Here is a 23,739-nt window from a genome sequence, read left to right on the forward strand (position 1 = left end):
AACAGGATGCTGGGCTTGATGGACCCTTGGTCTGACCCAGCATGGCAATTTCTTATGTTCTTATGTTGTCCTGGTTTGTAACACTCTATAACATATCAAACTGTGACTTAGTATTATTTGAAACAGCATATGTTCATAAAAGATATCATATCATATCATATTATATCATATCATCATCTGGCACAGCATACATTCATATAAGAATATGCCATACTGGGTCAGACCAAGGGTCCATCAAGCCCAGCATCCTGTTTCCAACAGTGGCCAATCCAGGCTATAAGAACCTGCAAGTAGCTAAAAACTAAGTCTATTTCATGTTACCGCATTTTCTAAGTCAACTTAATTAATAGCAGGTAATGGACTTCTCCTCCAAGAACTTATCCAATCCTTTTTTTAAACACAGCTACACTAACTGCACTAACCACATCCTCTGGCAACAAATTCCAGAGTTTAATTGTGCGTTGAGTGAAAAAGAACTTTCTCCAATTAGTTTTAAATGTGCCATATGCTAACTTCATGGAGTGCCCCCTACTCTTTCTATTATCTGAAAGACTAAATAAACGATTCACATCTACCCGTTCTAGAGCTCTCATGATTTTAAACACTTCTATCATATCCCCCCTCAGCTGTCTCTTCTCCAAGCTGAAAAGTCCTAACCTCTTTAGTCTTTCTTTTAGACCTCATTTTAATTTTTTTATTTATAGAATTTTTAACCTTCCATACAGGTAAAAACATAAGAGAAAATACAATGGATTGATGCAGTTACTATCTTTCAACAATTAAATATTTTATAAATAATATTATTACTTTATACATAGAATAAGATAGCTGCAACATTATTCCATGTAATATTAATGAAACAAAAGACAGCTCCTATTCTTGAGCGATCAAAGAAATTTAGGAAATCTTGTTTGTTGTAATATTGGAAATAGAGACATTAGTGGCATTTTTCATCTCAAACCGTAAATCAAGATATACCTTGATTTTGACTTACCAAGGAACCTGAGCTTTTAACTGTGAAACATACTGAAGGATATGTGATGCACCTTTAATCTGACTGTATTATTACAATAGTGTTTACCAACCTTTCAAGCCTATGTTGTATGGCACACCTCCAGCTTCTACGGGGTAGGCAGTGTAGACATAGAGAGGATTCATATAGTCAAAAGAAGAGTTAAGGAAGCACTGAAAGCCCCACCAGTCTTACTTCCAAATTTCTAAAAAAAAGGGGAGAAGGACCAGAAAAACAAATGAGCTTATCACAATTTGCCTGTTCCCTCTATATAAAAGCGTGGGAGAAGGTAGAATGGAGATATTGATTTGGTATGGACAATTGACTTAGTAGTTATCTTGGCTGCTGCAAGTAGCTGCCAGAGCTCCTCCACTGCTGCTGCTCCCAGGAATCACATCCATTGCTCAATGCATGCTTTCCCTGCCTCACTCAGCCTGACAGAGGCTGGAAGAACTCAAAGAAAGAAGATCAGGAGGGGGAGATGAGAAGGTGCTCTGTACACTGTGTGAGTCCAATAAAAGCAATGCACAGCTATCTTTGCCCTGCATGTTACCCATTAATAATTTCCATGCTCCAGGGCTCATGCTGTAGCTAGGAAGAAGAGGCATGCATGATTGCGAGTTTTCAGAATGGAACTCCTATATGTTTAAGAACCACTACTGGAGTCTCTTGTAGCTGTGAGGTGCTGAGAGGAAAGTGGTGATGTATCCATGGCATAATTGATCAGGTCTGAAAACACACTAGTATGCCATGGAACACTGGTTGAGAAACACTGTATTACAGTATTTGAATTATTTTACTAGACAAAGAGCACAATGTTTTATATATTATCTAAATTATTTTATGGTAAATCTGTTTTTATTTTTTAAAAAGCATAAAATAATGAACATTATAAAGTATATATATGAATACATACAGCATATGTTTTGTAAAAGTCTTATGTTCATTTTTCTCTTCCTAGTCCATTTAACTCCCATACCTCCTCCCAAAACCATCCCTCCATTCCATTTCTCCCTCCCTGCACCAATGGAGTTCTTAAATAAAAATACATTAAAGATCTTATCAAGTCCTTATTCAAGTACATTAAAGATCATCTGTTAAATGTCTATGCGATTAAGAAAAAGACTTTTTGAGTCATGTGGTAATGTTAGTATAAAGGGTAGCCAAATTGCATTTATTGCTCTTCTAGTTCTGATTGGCAGAGTGGTATTGGTCAGAGTTTCCATGGTTAATAGATTTATTATAGAAGAATGCCAATATATTATAGAAGGATTTTCCGATGTTATCCAATTTGTCAATATAGCTTTACAAGCCAACAAAAAAACCTTTATAATCCAGAGAATCGAGCTCTTATTTCCTTTGAAAGATTTGGGAAAAATTCCAAAAAGAGCCACTACAGATGAAAAAGGAATTTTAAATCCCACAAGTACGAATTCATTATCTGACAAAATATCTCCTTTTCTTCCATTTTATGGTAATCCAATGCTATCCAAAAACTTATCTAAATTATTTTAATGTTCATTATTTTTCTTGCTTATTTCCTTTCCTGTCTGGAGCTTTAGCACTTTCTTATCCTGGGAATGATGTTGTCAGCCTATGCTGCTCAGCCCAATAACAAAAAGCCCAGCATCCTGTTTCCAACAGAGGTCAAACCAGGCCATAAGAACCTGGCAATTACCCAAACACTAAGAAGATCCCATGCTACTGATGCAATTAATAGCAGTGGCTATTCCCTAAGTAAACTTGATTAGTAGCTATTAATGGACCTCCTCCAAGAACCTATAAAACCTTTTTTTAACCCAGCTACACTAACTGCACTAACCACATCCTCTGGCAACACATTCCAGAGCTTTATTCTGCGTTGAGTGAAAAAATAATTTTCTCCCATTAGTCTTAAATGTGCTACTTGCTAACTTCATGGAATGCCCCGTAGTCCTTCTATTATTCGAAACTGTAAATAACCGATTCACATCTACTCATTCAAGACCTCTCATAATCTTAAAGACCTCTATCATATCCCCCCTCAGCCGTCTCTTCTCCAAGCTGAACAGCCCTAACCTCTTAGCCTTGCCTCATAGGGTAGCTGTTCCATCCCCTTTATCATTTTGGTTGCCCTTCTCTGTACCTTCTCCATTGCAATTATATCTTTTTTGAGATGCAGCGACCAGAATTGTACACAGTATTCAAGGTGCAGTCTCACCATGGAGCGATATAGAGGCATTATCACATTTTCCGTTTTATTAACCATTCCCTTCCTAATAATTCCTATCATTCTATTTGCTTTTTTGACTGCTGCAGCACACTGAGCCGACGATTTTAAAGTATTATCCACTATGATGCCTAGATCTTTTTCCTGGGTGGAAGTTCCAAATATGGAACCTAACATTGTGTAACTACAGTAAAGGTTATTTTTCCCTGTATGCAACACCTTGCACTTCCCACATTAAATTTCATCTGCCATTTGGATGCCCAATCTTCCAGTCTTGCAAGGTCCTCCTGTAATGTATCACAATCCACTTGTGATTTAACTACTCTGAATAATTTTGTATCATCCACAAATTTGATAACCTCACTCATCGTATTCCTTTCCAGATCATTTATATATATATTGAAAAGCACCGGTCCAAGTACAGATACCTGAGGCACTCCACTGTTTACCCTTTTCCACTGAGAAAATTGACCATTTAATCCTACTCTCTGTTTCCTGTCTTTTAACCAGTTTTAATCCACGAAAGGACATCGCCTCCTATCCCATGACTTTTTAGTTTTCGTAGAAGCCTCTCCTGAGGGACTTTGTCAAATGCCTTCTGAAAATCCAAATACACTACATCTACCTGTTCACCTTTATCCACATGTTTATTAACCCCTTCAAATAAATGAAGCAGATTTGTTAGGCGAGACTTCCCTTGGGTAAATCCATGTTGACTGTGTTCCATTAAACCATGTCTTTCTATATGCTCTACAATTTTGATCTTGAGAATAGTTTCCACTATTTTTCCCGGCACTGAAGTCAGGCTCACTGGTCTATAGTTACCCGGATCGCCCCTGGAGCCTTTTTTAAATATTGGGGTTACATTGGCCACCCTCCAGTCTTCAGGTAGAATGGATGATTTTAATGATAGGTTACAAATTTTAACTAATAGATCAGAAATTTCATTTTTGAGTTCCTACAGTACCCTAGGATGCATACCATCCGGTCCAGGTGATTTGCTACTCTTTAGTTTGTCAATCTGGCCTACTCCATCTTCCAGGTTCACAGTGATTTCGTTCAGTTCGCCTGACTCATCACTCCTGAAAACCATCTCCGGAACTGGTATCTCCCCAACATCTTCATTAGTAAACACGGAAGCAAAGAATTCATTTAGGGGCAGATTTTCAAAGGGGTACGCGCGTAAGATATGTGCGTAACCCCAGAAAAGCTGCTCCTTCCACCCCCTGCGCATGCCGAGCCTATGTTGTATAGGCTCGGCGGCGCACGCAAACCCCAGGATGCGCGTAAGTCCCGGCGCTTTCCTGGGGGGCGTGTCAGGGGCATGTCTGGGGGCGTGTTGTAGTGGCGCGTCATCGGGGGGCATTCTGGGGCCGGGGCCGTGGGCGTGGTTCCGGCCTGGGGGCGTTTAGGGGGCATGGCCGAGGCCTCCGAAACTGCTCCCTGGCCGGGGAATCGCACGCCAGCAGCTGGCCGGCGCACGCGAGTTACACCTGCCTCAGGCAGGTGTAACTTTTATAATAAAGGTAAGGGGGGGTTTAGATAGGGATGGGGGGGTGGGTTAGGTAGGGGAAGGGAGGGGAAGGTGGGGGGAGCCGGAATTAAAGAACGGAGGCAGGCTGTGTGGCTCGGCGTGTGCAGGCTGCCGATTTTGTGCAGCCTTGCACGCGCCAACCCCGGATTTTAAAAGATACGCCCATATCTATTAAAATCTGGCGTACTCTTGGTTGCACCAGGAGCGCGAATAAAAGTACGTGCGCGCGTACGTTTTAAAAATCTGCCCCTTAGACTTTCTGCAATGGCCTTATCTTCCCTAAGAGCCCCTTTAACCCCTCGGTCATCTAATTGTCCAACCGACTCCCTCACAGGTTTCTTGCTTCGGATATATTTTAAAAAGTTTTTATTATGAGTTTTTGCCTCTATGGCCAACTTCATTTCAAATTCTCTCTTCGCCTGTCTTATCAATGTTTTACACTTAACTTGACAATGCTTATGTTTTATCCTATTTTCTTCAGATGGATCCTTCTTCCAATTTTTGAAGGATGTTTTTTTTGGCTAAAATAGCCTCTTTCACCTCACCTTTTAACCATGACAGTAATCATTTTGCCTTCCTTCCACCTTTCTTAATGTGTGGAATACATATGGACTGCGCCTCTAGGATTGTATTTTTAAACAATGTCCATGCCTGTTGAACACTTTTAACCTTTGCAGCTGCACATTTGTTTTTTTTCTATTTTCCTCATTTTATCAAAGTTTCCCTTTTGAAAGTTTAGTGTTAGAGCTGCAGATTTACTTATTGTCCCCCTTCCAGTTATTAGTTTAAATATGATCATGTTATGATCACTGTTGCCAAGTGGCCCCACCACCGTTACCTCTCTCACCAAATCCTACGTTCCACTAAGAATTAAATCTAAAATAGCTCTCTCTCTTGTTGGTTCCTGAACCAATTGCTCCATGAAGCAGTCATTTATTACATCCAGGAACTTTTTGTCTCTATCAAGTCCTGATGTTACATTTACCCAGTCAATATTGGGGTAATTGAAATTTCTTGCACCAGTGTACTTTGTTACTTGCGTATGTGCAAGGTTTTTTTGCTTCGGTTTCCTCTGGTAATTGAAATCTCCCATTATTATTGCACTGCCAAATTGGTTAGCTTCCCTGATTTCTCTTAGCATTTCATCATCTGTCTGACCATTTTGTCCAGTTGGACGGTAGTATACTCCTATCACTATACTCTTACCCAACACACATGGGATTTCTACCCATATAGATTCTACTGAGCATTTAGTCTCTTATATGATCTTTATCCTGATGGACTCTATACCCTCCCGGACATAAAGTGTCACACCCCCACCAAGTTGATCCTCCCTATCATTGCGATATAATTTGTACCCTGATATAACACTGTCCCATTGGTTATCCTCCTTCCACCAAATCTCTGTGATACCAATTATGTCAATCTCAACATTTGCTGCTATACACATTGGAGTAGATTTTAAAAATTTGCGCGATCGCTTTCGATTTCGGAGCGGCCTCGGAGGGAACTTTCCTTTGCCTTCCCCCCTCCTTCCCCTCCCTTCCCCTCCCCTCCCTTCCCCTACCTAACTCACTCCCCCCGGCCCTATCTAAACCCCCCCTTACCTTTGTTGGCAGATTTACGCCTGCTAAAAGCTGCTGGCGCGCCGTCACCCGACCCGGGGGCTGGTCCGGAGGCCTCGACCACGCCCCCAGGCCCGCCCCCTCCCCGCCCCCTCCCCGCCCCCTCCGCGCCCCTCAAAATAGGCGCGCCGGCGTGTGAGAGGCCTGCGTGCGTAAATACGGCCAGATTTACGCTCGCAGGGCATTTAAAATTCGCCCCTCTAACTCTCCCATCTTCTTAGACTTCTGGCATTGGCATACAGACATTTCAAAGTGTGTTTTTTGTTTGTATTAACAACCTGCTTTTCAGCTGTTAGGGATAATTCGGAAATCATTAGCTTTGGTGATTTTTTACATATAGGCACATGGACTATGTTTGCTTTTAATGGAGCCTCTCTATTGGGATGCCCTAACTCTCCTGTTTCGTTAGTATTCCCCTTGTTCTAATTTAAAAACTGCTCTATCTCCTTTTTGAAAGTTAGTTCCAGCAGCTTGGTTCCACTCTGGTTAAGGTGGAGCCCATTAATGGCTATTAATCAATTTTACTTAAGGAATAGTCACTGCTATTAATTGCATCAGTAGCATGGGATCTTCTTAGTGTTTGGGTAATTGCCAGGTTCTTGTGGCCTGGTTTTGGCCTGTGTTGGAAACAGGATGCTGGGCTTGATGGACCCTTGGTCTGACCCAGCATGGCAATTTCTTGTTCTTATGTTCATCCTGTTGGGAAAGTCTCCCCTTTCCCCAAAAGTTTCCCCAGTTCCTTACAAAGCTGAATCCCTCTTCCCTGCACCATCGTCTGATCCACGCATTGAAACACTGGAGCTCTGCCTGCCTCTGGGGACCTGCACCTGGAACAGGAAGCATTTCAGAGAATACCACCCTGGAGGTTCTGGATTTCAGCTTTCTACCTAAAATCCTAAATTTGGCTTCCAGAACCTCTCTCCCACATTTTCCTATGTCATTGGTGCCCACATGTACCTCGACAGCCGGCTCCTCCCCAGCACTGTCTATAATCCTATCTAGGTGATGCGTGAGATCTGCCACCTTCGCACCAGGCAGGCAAGTTACCAGGCGGTCCTCACGTCCGCCATCCACCCTGCTATCTAAGAACATAAGAAAATGCCATACTGGGTCAGACCAAGGGTCCATCAAGCCCAGCATCCTGTTTCCAACAGTGGCCAATCCAGGCCATAAGAACCTGGCAAGTACCCAAAAACTAAGTCTATTCCATGTTACCATTGCTAATGGCAGTGGCTATTCTCTAAGTGAACTTAATAGCAGGTAATGGACTTCTCCTCCAAGAACTTATACAATCCTTTTTTAAACACAGCTATACTAACAGCACTAACCACATCCTCTGGCAACAAATTCCAGAGTTTAATTGTGCGTTGAGTAAAAAACAACTTTCTCCGATTAGTTTTAAATGTGCCCCATGCTAACTTCATGGAATGCCCCCTAGTCTTTCTATTATCCGAAAGAGTAAATAACCGATTCACATCTACCCGTTCTAGACCTTTCATAATTTTAAATATCTCTATCATATCCCCCCTCAGCCGTCTCTTCTCCAAGCTGAAAAGTCCTAACCTCTTTAGTCTTTCCTCATAGGGGAGCTGTTCCATTCCCCTTATCATTTTGGTAGCCCTTCTCTGTACCTTCTCCATCGCAATTATATCTTTTTTGAGATGTGGCGACCAGAATTGTACACAGTATTCAAGGTGCGGTCTCACCATGGAGCGATAGAGAGGCATTATCACATTTTCTGTTTTATTCACCATTCCCTTTCTAATAATTCCCAGCATTCTGTTTGCTTTTTTGACTGCCGCAGCACACTGAACCGACGATTTCAATGTGTTATCCACTATGACGCCTAGATCTCTTTCTTGGGTTGTAGCACCTAATATGGAACCCAACATTGTGTAATTATAGCATGGGTTATTTATCCCTATATGCATCTGTCCAACCCTAACGCGGCAGTGCTCTCCTGGCACAAGATCACGGAAGTGGTAGCAAACAATCTTTGCCCATCAATCACGAAACTAAGCAACCCGTCAAAAAAAGGAAATCAACCCTGGTTCTCCAGCGAACTCAAACGGATAAAACAAGAATTACGTCACAAAGAAAACAAATGGCGCAAAGCACCCTCCACTACTACTCTATCATCATACAAAGGAACCTTACATCTTTACAGGACATCAATTCTAAAATCAAAAAGAGAATACTACGGTAATAAAATCCATGATCTCCAATTTGATGCAAAGGCTCTCTTTTCATATGTCTCTCAAATAACAAAGTCACTACCACCGTCGATACCTGACGAACAGGCTCAATCCAAGGCAAATGATCTAGCCTTATTCTTTCAGCAGAAGATTTCAAACACACTTGCACTCCTCCCAACCAAGACCGACCCCATCACCGCATTCGCCAATACTCACACGCTTAAGGGAGTCAAATTCGATAAATTCGAATTAACCTCTACCAAAGAAATCGAATCCATTCTTAAGAGGCAGAAACCTTCCAGCCACCCATCAGATAACATTCCTTCCAAGCTACTGCTACTTATCCCTAACATAATCTCCGGACCCCTGACCAGCATCATAAACTGCTGCTTAACCCAAGGATTATACCCAGATATTCTAAAATACGTGTCCCTTAAACCACTCCTCAAGAAACATAATTTAGACCCTGGAGTGCTAGCTAATTTCCACCCCATTTCGAATCTACCACTCTTAGCCAAACTTACAGAGAAATTGGTCAACAGCCAGCTTTCAGATTATTTAGAAGATCACAATTTACTTTTCCCTTCCCAATATGGGTTCCGCAAATCTCGCAACACTGAAACCCTGCTCATATCACTAACAGACCATATTATTATGGGACTAGACAAAGGACACTCCTTTCTCTTAATCCTCCTAGACATCTCAGCGGCCTTCGACGCAGTCAACCACTCCATCCTCCTGAATCGCCTTTCAGACCTAGGCATTTCTGGAACAGTCCACAATTGGTTCAAGTCTTTCCTTAGTAACAGAAGTTTTAAGGTCAAAATCAACAATAAAGAATCACCCTCTTCAAAATCCTCTCTTGGCGTACCCCAAGGATCCTCCCTATCACCCACCCTCTTAAATATCTACCTCCTCCCCCTTTGCCAACTATTAACAAGTCTCAACCTCATTCACTACATCTATGCAGATGATGTTCAGATTCTGATTACCATAACAGAATCTATTAACAAATCCCTCTTGCTCTGGAACAACTGCCTACAAGCCATCACTAGTCTCCTCAACAGTCTAAATTTGGTCCTCAATGCTGCTAAGACCGAACTCCTCTTCATTTCCTCCAACCAAGACAACCTCCTATCTCAGACCCATCACAACCACCTTCTCACCCACACTCATGTAAGAGACCTTGGAGTAATACTTGATAACCGCCTTAATCTAAAGAATATGATCAACACCACAACCAAAGATTGCTTCCACAGACTACAGGTGTTAAAAAGACTCAAACCTCTCCTATATTTCCATGACTTTAGGACTGTCCTTCAATCCTTGATATTTGCCAAAATAGCTACTGCAGCACTCTCCTCACAGGCCTACCCAGCTCAACCACCAAGCCCCTACAGATGATACAGAACGCTGCTGCCAGAATTTTGACAAGCACCAACCAGAGAGACCATATCACGCCCATTATCTGAAACCTACACTGGTTACCAGTCAACCTCAGGGTCCTACACAAATCTCTAACTTTAATTCACAAATCCATTCATAATCTCCTTCAACTCGATCTTGAATTCCCTTTCAAACTCCATACTTCCAACAGACCAATGAGAGAAACCTACAAAGGAGCACTACAAGCCCCTCCAACTAAAGCCACACGCCTCATCTCGACTAGGGACAGAGCTTTTTCGACAGCAGGACCAGCCATCTGGAACAACCTCCCCACAGAACTCAGATTGGAACCTTGCCTACTAACATTTAAGAAAAAACTCAAAACTTGGCTGTTCCTCCAAGCCTTCCCTGATCCCTCGGACTCTCACTAGATGATTAATCCTCGGACACTCATCAGAGGATTAATCCGCTCATGAGTAATGGAACTTCGCTCCTCCTCTAAATACCTCATTTGCTAGTTATCCCCTTTAATAATTTGACGAGCACTAGTCCAGATTCTGCCATGACTCTCTTGTATATAATTTAATACCCTCTTCAGGCCTTGTCTCTTCCAGATGATTCAGCTTCCAAGTTTACGGCCCTTGTTACATGTAACTTTTGTTTCCTCCGATTATAATAAGTTGTTCCTTATGTTACAGTTATCTATCCCCTGTTCGATGTAAACCGGCCTGATATGGTATTCAACTTTGAAGATCGGTATAGAAAAATGTTAAATAAATACATAAATAAGTGCCCCTTTAACCCCTCGATCATCTAACGGTCCAACTGACTCCCTCACAGGCTTTCTGCTTCGGATATATTTAAAAAAGTTTTTACTGTGAGTTTTTGCCTCTACAGCCAACTTCTTTTCAAATTCTCTCTTAGCCTGTCTTATCAATGTCTTCATTTAACTTGCCAACGTTTATGCTTTATCCTATTTGCTTCTGTTGGTTCCTTCTTCCAATTTTTGAATGAAGATCTTTTGGCTAAAATAGCTACTATGTCCCTGAAGGTCTCATCAATGTACCTCTCTGTCTGTTAGCTGCTAGCCTTTCCCAGTGAGTCAAGTGTGATGCTGTGAGCTGTTGTCAAGGAGACTATAGCACAAAGACAACATTTCACGGTGATTCCAGCCTGTTGCTGCTCTCCATATCGAGTGATGCTGATCTTGAAGCCTGCATTAAAATACAATATTCTGCTATAGTAAGAGGCTCTTATTACATTACTTAATGAAAATTTAAAGTGACCATCATATAGTATCTCTGGTGCTATAAGGCTTATTTGGTGAAGCCTTTAAAGCCCGAGGACCTGGTATTACTGGTGCGAGTGGCTTATTGGTGCAGCCTTAAAACACCAGGACCAGTTTAATCATCGGTCACTCTTTTTGTTGTCTTAGCTGTGGCTATCTTAGCTCTAGCTGTAAATGTTTCAAAGTAGTGCACGATGCAAAGTTTATAATGTGCACGTATCTCCTGAATGTGGTCCTGAAGTCGATCCTCCAACACTGCAGGGTTTCGGAGTATGAAACTCCTTCAGGGAGCTTCACGAAAACATAGTTATGTGTTGCGATCCTGCCCGCGCTCCTCGCGGGCAGGCTCTTACCTTCTCGCAGCCAGTCGGGCCGCTGACGCTATCTCCTTCATGGCAGGCCTGCTGCCGTTGCTGGGCTCCTCCCGGGCTCCCTCCAGTTCTGCGTGGCAGGGTCGGGCCGCCGGGAGCTCTCCATGCGGCCGGCTCCTCCGCTGCCGCTCCTGCCTTCCTCCGATGTGCTGCAGCTGATGCCGGGGTCTTCAGCCAGCAGGGAGGCCATCCCTGCCGGTGCCTACAGTCCTTCTTCTGCTTCCTGCTTCTGTCTTCGCGGCTGGGAGCCGCTCCTGCAGCCTGCCACCTCTTTAGCCTCAGGGCAGGGCTGCTCCGCTGCCTGCCTGGCTTCCTCAGGCCTTCCACGTGGCTGAGGACGCCACCTGCAGATCCTGCTTCTCTTCTCTCCAGCTTCCTTAGGCGCGGGCACGCGCCTCTCGTCTTTTCTTCAAGGGCCAGCCAGGTGTGGCTCTCTGCTGACCCCTCCCTGGGCGTTGTCCTCTTCAGCCCTATAAAAGGGCTCAGCGTCCATTCCAGCTTGGCCTTCACAAGGAGTTGGTCACTCCTGGGATCCTGCTGTCCTTCGCTCCAGAAGTTGTCCTTGTTCCAGCACTTCTTCAAGGTCCTTTATTTCCTGTTCTTTGTTGGAGCTCCTCGTCTTGTCCTATTGTCTACATTCCAGTCCTGATGTTCACCTGCTGTTCCAGATGTCCGTGTTCCAGCCCTAAGGTCTGTCTCCTGATCCAGTGTCCGTGTTCCAGTCCAGATGTTTGTCCCTGATGTCCGTGACCCAGCCCTGTTGTTGCTTCTCCTGATCCTGAAGTCCGTGATTCTGTCTTGCTCTTCTGAACCCCTGGTTCCTCGTTCCTGAGTCTTCTGTAAACTTGGTACCCCGTGGCAAGCCATGTCGTGGTCCGCGACCAGCCCCACGGGTGCTGATTAGGGCGCTTCATGATGCAAGCCTTGTACCTTGTTCCTGAGTCTTCCGAAAGCCAAGTACCTCATTCCTTCCTGCGCTGGTCCCGCTCCCGCGGATGTAGGACAGGGTTGTCCGTGACCAGACCAGTAGTACTGGCTGAGTAGGGTACCCTGAGGGATCACGCCACTGTCCGTATACCCGAGTCTACGTCTGTGCCTGAGTCTACGTCTGTGCATCCAAGAACCTCGTTCCTGAGTCTACGTCTATGCCTGAGTCTACGTCTGTGCATCCAAGTACCTTGTTCCTGAAGTCTCGTCTGAATCTCCATGTTCCGGTCTTTGCTGCCCTGGCCTCCATCCAGCCTGCCGCTTCTTGCCGTACCCTGCGGCAGGTCCGAAAGGGCTTGGAACGGTCGTAGGACTGTTCATAAGGCCATCATTGTGTTGTTGGTCTTCCTGAAGCGTGCAGGTCCGGAGGAAGGTCAGTATCTCCAGTCTTCAGTCCAGCCTCGCTCCTGCCCAGCCCATGCTCAGGCATGCCTCGCCTACCGCGGCACCTCTTCGGAGTTCCTCTGGGGTCAACCCATGGCCCAAGAACACACATCTCTTGGTAAGTGGGACCGCTCTCCTAGCGCTCCACAACAGTTATGTACAGATGAAAACGGCTTTGGTTAGCCCATAAGTCACTTTGGTGTGGTCAGCTATGAGAGCTGCTAATGAAAATTGTTTTTAGTCTGCCCAGCTGTATAGTACCTGCTTCAGTTTTTCTTCTCCGCGGCAGGTACTATACAGCTGGGCAGACTAAAAACAATTTTCATTAGCAGCGCGCATAGCTGACCACACCAAAGTGACTTATGGGCTAACCAAAGCCGTTTTCATCTGTACATAACTATGTTTTCCTGAAGCTCCCTGAAGAAGGAGTTTCATACTCCGAAACCCTGCAGTGTCGGAGGATCGACTTCAGGACCACATTCAGGAGATAAGTGCACATTATAAACTTTGCATCGTGCACTACTTTGAGACATTTACAGGAACAGCTAAGATAGCCACAGCTAAGACAACAAAAAGAGTGACCGATGATTAAACTGGTCCTGGTGTTGTAAGGCTTCACCAATAAGCCATTCGCACCAGTGATACCAGGTCCTCGGGCTTTAAAAGCTTCACCAAATAAGCTTTGTAGCACCAGAGATACTATATGATGGTCACTAAATTTTCATTAAGTAATGTAATAAGAGCCTCTTACTATAGCAGAATATTGTATTTTAATGTTGACTTCTTGATTTCTGCTTCTTGGGTTTCATTACACGATCTTGAAGCCTGAGCATGAGATATACTGTGCATTTCCTCTGTAGACATTGTCTTGGGAGGTTACTGTTACCTGCCATACCACTAATACTACCATAGGGGACTTGCTGCCACATGCTTACCGGCCATTTCCCTAATATTACCATAAGGGATTGTGTTACTGTGAATAGTTTGGGATAGCCAAAGAATAAACTCAGGCTGGACCCTAGCAAAATCTTTCATAAACTTCTTTATTTGTAACAAGAAACAAACAAAAGCAGCTCTGATATTTTCTTAGTTCATCAAACAAATGTAGTAATACAACCAATCCAAAGCACGTAATTTAACCTGTACAATTTATAACTAAAAGCATGCAATTTAACCTGTACAATTTATAACGACTAAGACATCTATGTTAACAAGCGTATGAATTTTGGAACACTCTGTTAAACATCAAAACTTTGTAAACCTTTGTGATGGCGAAACCGAACGACAGTATATAAAACTTGATAAATAAATAAATAAATAAATAAATAAATAAATAAAACTTACAGTTCAGCAGTATTCTTTTTTCTCTAGGTTTCCTTTTTTCCCCTTGGCCCTCTGTCCCCTCCAGGCCTGGATAGTTATACTCCTTTCCTAGGGACCTCTGCCCAGGACCAGGATTCTCTGTATTAGGTTTAAGGTAGATTGGTCCAGTTCTCTGGAACCAGTCCCTTCACAGGACTTTCTGCCATATGCCTACCTGCCATACCCCAGAAAATAAAAAAACAAAACCCAGAAAATCAAGAAATGGAAAATGAGTGCAGCTACAGAATATAGGAAAAGCTTTCTTAATATAGCAAACCTCACAGCTTATCAGGAAAACCACACTGATTAGAAAATGAAATCATTTACATGTTCTGAATGTGATAAAAGTTTAATTCTGGAAAACCCATTTCACAATAAACCTAAATAACTCCACCTAGTAGCAAGATCAAGATCAAGCTCAAGTAGGGAATGTAATAAAAGCTTATGTTGTGAAAATGATATATATCACAGTTCATTCTCTTGTACTAAACCTGACAAGTGGCAAGTGCTTCAACAGAATGACCGACATCTCCTGTGCCACTCTGCCTTGCTGCTATACCCCTCATGCTACACATTGGGAGTTCTTTCTGCCACTCAACTTTCTGCCACATCCCAGACCTTACATCTTGAGGTGTTCTTGCCACTTTGGGGGCTGCTTTGCACCTCTCACATTGTTTTGGTAGGTTGATGCCAATCATTGTGCTGCTTGGCCCCTTCATCAGCACCTTTTTCCTTCTACTTTTTCTACCCATCATGGTACCTTAAAATGCTGATGCCAATTTTGGTGCCATTTGGTAAGCCCATTTCACAACAAAACCCATAATTCCATCCAGTAGCAAGATCAAGCTCAAGTAGGGAATGAAATAAAAATTGTTGTCACAAAATTTATATTGAAGACAAAAATCAGCAGAACCTCTCCAAATAAATCAAATACTCAAAAAGAAAAAGAGAGGAATGCATATTATTCATACAAAAATGTACTAACATGAACATTAAAACTAAAAACACTAACACAGATATCAGAAAAAATGCACAAAAGGTGTAATCTATTGCCTCCCGCCGCAGAACGGGCCTCCAGCAGTCTCATAGACCAGCGCTATTGTTCCATCATTTACTGGTTCAGTTAAGTAAACCTCTAGAGGTCCATATTCAAAAGCCATTTAGAAGGAGAACTCACAAGTTATCCATCTAAATGGATTATATGCCATATTGTGTGTCTGTGAGTAATAGCATGTGTGAGAGCATGTGTGAGAGCTTGAATGTGAACATTAGGATATATGAGAACTTACATGTGTATATGAGTGATGCTGTGTGGGCCTATGGAGGCTGCTGCTGCCTACATGTTCCAGGGAAGAGAGAATGTGTGTATATGAGAGAGCATCTGAGAGATTGTGTGTGTGAGAGATTCTGCACAGGCCCAAGGAGGAAACTGCTGCTGCCTCTATGTTACAGGGAGAGAGAGAGAGAGAGAGAGCACATCTGTTGCTCCATATGTGTATGTGTGAGAGAAAGAGAGCATGTGAGAGTGAGCATGAGAGAACAAATAGGAGAGAGAGAGAAAATGTGTGAGTAGATGAGTGTGTTAATGCATGTGAGAAGAAAGTCTCATGCCTCCTACCCACTCCCTCCATTAATCTGCAACAATCTCAGGATGACTGGAAATCAAACGTTCCCAGATATGCAGAGCAGGCATTTTTTTTAACTCTTATTTAATTTGATTATTGCATGTTATTTGATGTGTTTGCTTTTTTGAAATATTTTATTGGTGTTTGGGAATTTTTAATTGTTGGATATTCTTTTTGTCAGCTGTTTTGAAATATTTGTTCTATAAGAATAAATTTACTATCATAATGTTTTATATTTCTTGATTTTATAGTTTGATGTTTTATATGGCATGATGATGTTTCCGTTTTTCCATTGTTGCACTGCATACAGAGTGTGGTTTGTTGTGGTTTCAAATTCAGTTTTTATCTGCATGTTTCTGTTTATACTTTATGATCTCTTTATTCCATGCTTGGTGAAATTTTGTCTATGTTCTGCATTTATGACTGAGGTGAGATATTCTGCTAGTATGTAGTTTTCTGTGTAGGGATGTATAGCAACCTGACTTGTTCTATTTTCCTAATAGGAGGTGTATTGGTGTTTTAGGGTCTGGTAATATTTGCAATGTTGCCTTTTCATAGGTAGGGCTGTTACTGTTTGAGTGCTGGCAGTTAGTGCTGTTTTTGTACAGGAGGTGTACTATATTGTAATTCAGAAGAAAGTCCTAATACCATATGGGTGCAGGTATCATTTTTTGAAGAGTTTTCTGGTTGGTACCACAACATTGCATGTAAATAATACACGTTGTAAGTGATATTTTTACCTTAGAAAGTTGTATGTTCTTTTTCTTGTAAAATGTGTTACTATAAATGCACATTTTTTAAAATATTTGTGGGAAGGGTGGGGCCAAGAGTGTGTGCAAGGCTGTAAGGTTCACCTGTGACACCTAATAACCCTTGCACCAGCCTGGGCTGCACTGACTCCACAAAAGAAAGCAGGATTTTATCTGGAGCTGGGCTACTTTGGCTTTGTGGCTCTCCCCAGTCTCGGCCACAGCTTAATTGTCTCTTTTTATAAGTCCTGGGAACATTATGAGTCACTTTTGGTCCACCCTCCCCCCCCCCCCCCCCTCCTCTGAAGTTGGTAGGCAGAGCAGAGCCTTGGAGTCATCAAAGCAGCAAACTGTGTAGCCTGCAGTCAATAGGAACGCAGTAGAGTGGTGGGAGGGTTGTGAAGAAGTGGAAGCAAGCTACAGGCACAGCAATGAAGAGGTAAGCCAGGAGAAAGTGCCTATGCAGTGCTGGGGAGGCTGCTGGGGAGGCTTCTGTCTGAGGTGACTGAACTGAGCTCTGAGAGAAGCAGCTGGCTGTGGAACCAGCGAGTCTCCTAAAGAATGGGATTGGTAAAGGGAGTGGGCTCCTGCACAATGGGGAAGGGCTTGCAGCAAGCAAGAACTTTATGCCTTGATGCAGCAGTGCTGAACTGGGGGCATTCACTCTATGAGCACATAAGGAGCAGTACAATATTAGCTTGTCAGAGAGCATGTTTCTGTGTCTGTGTCAGAGAGCGTGAGCGAGACACACACCCCCATTCACACTTTGTGAGAGAAAATGTGTGAGTGGGCAACTTTCTTTCTGACACCGACACACACACTCTCAGTGTCTTTGTGTCTGAGAAAGACTATGTGTCTTAACATATGAACATAAAACTTGTGATACTGGGTCAGACCAAAGATCTATCAAGCCCAGTATCTTTTCAAAATGGCAAATCCAGGTCACAAGTATCTGGCAAGATCCCAGGTACTTGTGTATATGCAAATCTATTTGTAACTGAGCGTGTGTGTGTCTGACACTGCTTGGCAGTGTCAGACACACACACTGGCAGTTCAAGAGCCAGACCAGGAATCCAGGATATATCTCTATAAGAGGTATAAGTAGATGTGTAGGGGCCCAACCAATTTGCATGCATGGAACGGGGGCTATAACTCTGCTCACACCTGGTCTAGAATGTGCTCAGCTTCTTAGTTATTTAGGAAAGCTGAAGTTTATTTTGGAGATATTTTGGCTCAATTCTGCTGGGTTCCAGGATTGATTTGGCGTGCTTTTGGGAGCTGTTGACACATGTGCTGCAGGGAAATTGCATGAGGATGTCAGACATCCCATGGACTAGTTTTGAAAAAATCCCCTGGGCTGATATTTTCCTGCAATCCGCCCCTGGACATAATTGCCAGGAAAATTTGTCGGGATGCAAAGAAAAACCCACAAGCAACTTCTACTGTAATACAAGTTTCTCTGAAACAAAATGGTGTGGGTGCTTCAGCATGCAAAATAAGGAGGTACTTGAACAAATATGGGCTTCATGGTAGAGTTTCCAGAAAAAAGTCATTGCTGCACCAACACCACAAAACAGCGTGAAAACATCCGGAACAAAATAATTTGGAGTGATGACACTAAAACTGAACTTTATGGTCATAACCATAAATGCTATGAAGAGAAGCACACCGTCGCTACAGTGAAGCATGGAGCTGGATCTCTGCTGTTTTGGGGTTGTGTGAGCTACATCGGCACAGGGAATTTAGTCAAAATTGATGGAAATATGAATGCAGCACCTTATCAGAAAATATTGGAGGAAAATTTGCATTCATCAGCCAGGAAGCTGTGCAGGGGGGCGCACTTGGACTTTCCAACATGACAATGATCTGAAACATTTGGCCAAGTTGACCCTTCAGTGGCTGCAGCAGAAGAAAGTGAAGGTTCTGGAGTGGCCATCACAGTCTCCTGACCTCAACATCATTGAGCCACTTTTGGGGAGATCTCATACATGCAGTTCTATAAATAGCTCTCTCCTGCACAGTCACCCCCAATTGCATCTTCTTTTCCAAAAGTTTAATGCACTTATCTGATTTCTATATAGAATATCATCTCATATTAAGTTCATACTTCCACCGCGAAAAGGGAGCCATCTGCCCGACACTGCCAGTGTTTCAACGATCCCGACTTCTTCAAGGACTAAGAGACGCGATTGGGAGTGACCGTGCAGGAGAGAACTATTTATAGACAATATTGTCATCACAAAAGGAAATGGTCATAAATAATTTTATTTGCAAGAAAAATCTACATTATAAAAATTACACTGAATGGGGAATGCTAGTAAATGAAAAATTACAAAAAAATTATATTAATTAAAAATGGTATATTCATAATTTGTTGCGCTCTGCTGGCTAGGAGTGCTAGGGGTGAGATGTGTGCCCCTTGCAGTAAGACGGACCTCATCTAGGGTTGAAGCTGACCAGGCCCCTGCCGACCTGGATGCCTGAATGAAGCCAACTACGCAAGGTTGGTCTCTGAGTGGTCCTCCGACTACTCCCAGTCCTTTCGGACCTGCTGCAGGGAGCAGCACAAGCGGCAGGCCGGACAACAGACGAGGGCGGACAAGGGCTGAAGTTTGAAGGCTGAGACGAAGGCTTCAGGACTCCGGAGAAGGGCACAAGGCATCGACATCCAGAAAGGCGAGCAGATGGAAGCTCCGGTCATAGAAGGCATCTGAGACTAGTGTAGATGAAGTCTCAGGGCAAGAGAAATGTCAGAGGCAAGGATAACTCTTACGGACCTTGGGAAATCCAGACAAGTCGAAAAGGACTTGGAATACTTAGACGAAGACAGGTGAGCACTGTTCCTCAGGGCGCCCTATACAGCCCACTAGTCAGGATGGACCCAATGGGCTGGTCACAGACCACCCTGTCCTCTATGCGCCCTAAACAACCTAAGGAGGCTGGTCACAGACCACGCGGGAGCGGGGCAGGCTCAGGAGCGGAATCCAACTGACAGAGGCTCCAATGACCGGAAACAGGAACCGGACGGAACGGATTTACCCTCGAGGTGGCCATCTGGAGGACTTGGGGAGCTGGAACATAGCAGGAACAGACATCAGGAAGATCAGGAACATAATGACATCTAGCCACCAAGGACATCAAGCCTTCAGGAACATCCGGAGGGCTGAGACAGAGGATGTCAGGAACATCAGGACATCAGAGACCGGAATCAGGAACAGCAGAGACAAAATGAGTGATCCCTTGGAATACTTGAACACCAATTAAGAGCAGGAACATGGAGTCCAAAAGGAAGGAAAAGCTCCTCAGACGACTGGCTAAATGCGAAGGCAAAGCTGACTGGAAGTTGAAGTCCTTTTATAGGGCTGCAGACAGGGTTTGGATGGGCCACACCTAGCTGACCCTATAACTGAGGAGAAGTGCTGCGGGCCGGCCCCTAGGGAGAAGGTCGTGGCCCAAACCAGGAAGTCCAGGCAGACCCAAGCAAGCCTCAGGCAGGCTATAATTACACAATGTTGGGTTCCATATTAGGTGCTACAACCCAAGAAAGAGATCTAGGTGTCATAGTGGATAACACATTGAAATCGTCGGTACAGTGTGCTGCGGCAGTCAAAAAAGCAAACAGAATGTTGGGAATTATTAGAAAGGGAATGGTGAATAAAACGGAAAATGTCATAATGCCTCTGTATCGCTCCATGGTGAGACCACACCTTGAATACTGTGTACAATTCTGGTCGCCACATCTCAAAAAAGATATAATTGCGATGGAGAAGGTACAGAGAAGGGCTACCAAAATGATAAGGGGAATGGAACAACTCTCCTATGAGGAAAGACTAAAAAGGTTAGGACTTTTCAGCTTGGAGAAGAGACGACTGAGGGGGGATATGATAGAGGTGTTTAAAATCATGAGAGGTCTAGAACGGGTAGATGTGAATCGGTTATTTACTCTTTCGGATAATAGAAAGACTAGGGGGCACTCCATGAAGTTAGCATGGGGCACATTTAAAACTAATCGGAGAAAGTTCTTTTTACTCAACGCACATTTAGACTCTGGAATTTGTTGCCGGAGGATGTGGTTAGTGCAGTTAATATAGCTGTGTTTAAAAAAGGATTGGATAAGTTCTTGGAGGAGAAGTCCATTACCTGCTATTAAGTTCACTTAGAGAATAGCCACTGCCATTAGCAATGGTTACATGGAATAGACTTAGTTTTTGGGTACTTGCCAGGTTCTTATGGCCTGGATTGGCCACTGTTGGAAACAGGATGCTGGGCTTGATGGACCCTTGGTCTGACCCAGTATGGCATTTTCTTATGTTCTTAGGCCCCAAGGGCATCGAGGCCTCCCAGGCCCTGGAGCAAATCCTGGTTAGTTCGTAGGCGAGATCCCGGCTTCGGAGCAGCCTCCAGGAAGAGGTGAGGAGCCTCCTGTAGCACCGCTACAGGAGGATTCATAACAATAATTGAAGCTATATCCAGCATATGGTTTAGCTCATATAAGGAATTCTGGACATCAGTGTAAATTATAATTCCAGTCCTCTGTTGGTTGAAAAGAATAATTTTAACACAAATATGTTCTAATATTTCCCCAAAAAAACAATAAATATTCAAAATAGCAGAAACATCAAATTACACCCAATAATTAAAATAAGGATTAAAAAATCTCCTGTTCTCCTTACCTGGGATCTTTTGATTTCCAATCATCTGACATTGTGCACTTTATCTTCACACAAACATACACACACACACACATACACACACACACACACTCACATATTTGTTCTCTCACACACTCCATCTCTCATATACATGCCTATAATCTCACACACTCTCCCTCTCTCTCCCTCACAGACACATTATGTGTCTGTGTGTGCATACCTGTGAGAGCCTATATGTAATGCATAGGCTCTCACAGGTACACAGGCACTCACAACCAGACTTTCACACAGGCACACATACATGCACACAGGTTCTCACACAGACACACAAGCACACAAGCTCTCACACATGCACACTGGCTGTCATACAGACATACACATGAAACCAAGCTCTGACACAGACACCTATACATTTATATGAACACAAGCTCTGACACAGACACACATTCAGGCTCTCACACAGACACACAAACATACATATACACACAAGTTCTTACACAGACACACATAAGCTCTGACATAGACATATTCACACAGGTTCTCAGACACAAACACACATGGCCTCTTTTCTCCAGGCCACAGTGGGATGAGCTCCACTGCGGCCCCCTCCATTATCCTCTTCACGTTGGGCCATGGTGGAGTAAGCTCCACCACAGCTCTGCAGGCTAGTCTTTTCTTTGTCCCCGCTGGCCTTCTTGGACCTGGGGGGGAGGTGGAGGAACGCTGTGTGCGCAAATGCCCAGCTAAGAAGGAAAACCGCCATGGCCTTTCCTCATTTTTGACTGCCGGTGGGTTGGGCTCTGCTGGCATCCCCATGTTCTCTTCTGCTGCCACTGCACCCCCTCCCCCCAGATGTGCCACCCCATGCAAATGTGTTGCTTTTAAAACCTGTGATTCTATCTTGGCCTGCCCAGAAAGCTCCTGAGCCACCTCCACTGGTGGCAGAAACCGACACGACGTACAAGGTAAACGAAGTCCTAGACATCCGCCGTAGGGGTCACCGGTGGGAATACCTCCTTTCCTGGGAAGGTTACAGACCTGAAGAGAATTCGTGGGAACCAGCTCAGAACATCCTAGACAATACTCTCCTCCTGAATTACCATCGTGCCCATCCAGGCAAACCCCGACCTCCAAGAGGGGGGCGTAAAGGGGGGGGGGGGGGGGTACTGTTATGCGTGCCGTCCGCGGCAGACCCGCAGTGCGGCCCCCTCACCTTCTTACGCAGACTTCAACTCCTGGTTCCTCCTCACTAGCGGTGGTGGGCCACTGGTTCCGACTTTGGGCCGCCCCCAGTGCCTCAGACTCTGCCATGGTCCCCAGTGTTGCAGGCCAAAATGCCATTGCTCGGTGGGCCTCTCTGTGTGGCCCAGGGAGAGACGCCACTACCCATGCCACGCCATTCCCTAGGCGCGAGCGCATCGCTGATCCTTATGAAGGGCCCATGGCAGGAACCTGGCTGCGGCCCTGGATGATGACGTCAAACTCTCCAGTGTATTTAAGCTCAGGCTCCACTCCCTGGCGTTGCCTTTGCAACAGGTCTCCTCACTACTCGAGTACTCATTGCTGCTAGAGAATCCTCTCTACTCTTCGTTCCTGACCTTAGTTGTTCCTGATTCCTGTCTTCTTTATTCCTGCCCTGTCTATGTTTTGGACTGACTCTACGGACATCGACTCTGCTACGCCTGACTACGCTACTGCCTATCTCCAGACCCAGACCTCCGCTATGCCTGACTACATTACTGCCTATCTCCAGACCCAGACCTCCGCTACGCCTGACTACGCTACTGCCTATCTCCAGACCCAGACCTCCGCTACGCCTGACTACGCTACTGCCTATCTCCAGACCCAGACCTCCGCTACGCCTGACTAATGCTATGGACTTCTCCTTGATCAGACCATTGCCTTGATTGATAACGCTATTGACTTCTCCGTAATCAGAACTCAGCATTGCTTGCCACGACCTTCGCTGTACCACCGGCCCTGATCCAAGCCTACCATTGACGCCTCTTCTAGCCTACTCCCTGGACTTGGATTTATTAGGCTTCGGCCTACCTTTGCCCGAGTGCCCCAGCCAATCTTCGTTCCATTGGCGCCCGAGTTCCAGTACCGTACCCAGTCCAGGGTAGGACTACACTACCTATCGTCTGCTGTCTCTGGGTTGAACCAACCTCTCTTTCTAACCAACCTCAAGGCCCACCCAAGTCCTACCGGCCCCCTAACCCAAAGGCTCAACCTGCGGGGAATGAGGGCTGGTATAGGTGAAGCTCCAGCAGCTTCTACCTTCAGCCCACTCCTCCTGCCGACAGTGGGGACCCGTAGGTCCTCACCTACGGGTTGCGTCAACCCCACCTCGGCCCAAG

Source organism: Rhinatrema bivittatum, chromosome 9 (genome assembly GCF_901001135.1).
Source record: "Rhinatrema bivittatum chromosome 9, aRhiBiv1.1, whole genome shotgun sequence".
In the NCBI taxonomy this organism is placed as follows: Eukaryota; Metazoa; Chordata; class Amphibia; order Gymnophiona; family Rhinatrematidae; genus Rhinatrema; species Rhinatrema bivittatum.